The sequence below is a fragment of the Argopecten irradians genome, chromosome 3, assembly GCF_041381155.1.
Source record: "Argopecten irradians isolate NY chromosome 3, Ai_NY, whole genome shotgun sequence".
NCBI lineage: Eukaryota > Metazoa > Mollusca > Bivalvia > Pectinida > Pectinidae > Argopecten > Argopecten irradians.
This window is the reverse complement of record NC_091136.1, coordinates 42,544,642-42,546,003: the sequence shown is the minus strand read 5'-3', so window position 1 is coordinate 42,546,003 and position 1,362 is coordinate 42,544,642.

Sequence of the window (1,362 nt, the reverse complement as noted above, 5' to 3'; positions counted from 1 at the left end):
ACCATCAGAAGTGGTAAGGACCGTCAAAAGCGATAAACGTTATTAGTACGTGACAGAATACTGGATTCTGATTGGCTACACACATGGATACTATTTGCAATAGTGCCCGGGCAAGCGGGCACTATTGAAGTGGCGCGAAATTGAACGTGAATGTATTGTGACGTCACCATTACATGACGTCATTATAACGTTGCGCTTCGACCAAGACGTCAAGATGGCGGACAGGCTGATTTGTGCGGGGATGGAAGCAAATCTTGCTTTTCTACAGAAGACTGTTCACTAATGTTCTATATTGATCTACTTTTAATTTTCATGAAGCTGAATCCCGTTTTTATAGAATCCCATATCTCTGCCACAATTTATATATATTATACTTTTAATGTAACAACGTGGTGTGGAAATGAAGATAGCGTTGCGATGTAGGCCTATCGCTTGACGTGCTTCTCAAAGTTTGCGATGACATGGAAAACGGTCTCATGTCAGGGTATGTACTAAACCCATTATGGCCTGGTTGAGAGGGCACTATTGCCTCATAGTATTGTCTCATGATGGGATAGTGCCCTCGCCTTCGGCTCGGGCACTATTCCATCCCTCGACAATACTATGAGGCAATAGTGCCCTCTCAACCAGGCCATAATAGATAAATATTGTCGTCTGTGTCGGAAGGACCATCAGAAGTGGTTAACATTAATATTGTCGTCTGTGTCGGAAGGACCGTCAGAAGCGATAAACGTTAATATTGTCGTCTGTGTCGGAAGGACCGTCAAAAGCGATAAACGTTAATATTGTCGTCTGTGTCGGAAGGACCGTCAGAAGTGGTAAACGTTAATATTGTCGTCTGTGTGTCGGAAGGACCCTCAGAAGTGGTAAACGTTAATATTGTCGTCTGTGTCGGAAGGATCCTCAGAAGTGGTAAACGTTAATATTGTCGTCTGTGTCGGAAGGACCGTCATAAGTGGTAAACGTTAATATTGTCGTCTGTGTCGGAAGGACCGTCAGAAGTGGTAAACGTTAATATTGTCGTCTGTGTCGGAAGGACCGTCATAAGTGGTAAACGTTAATATTGTCGTCTGTGTCGGAAGGATCCTCAGAAGTGGTAAACGTTAATATTGTCGTCTGTGTCGGAAGGACCGTCATAAGTGGTAAACGTTAATATTGTCGTCTGTGTCGGAAGGACCGTCAGAAGTGGTAAATGTTAATATTGTCGTCTGTGTCGGAAGGTCCGTCAGAAGTAGTAAACGTTGACATTGCCTTTTACACCAGTTGCTGAATCTAAGAATAGTTTTTAGTTTAAAACATAATATGCGATTAATTTGGAATTGTATATTTATCTGTTACTTTTAAATCTGATATGGACTCCGG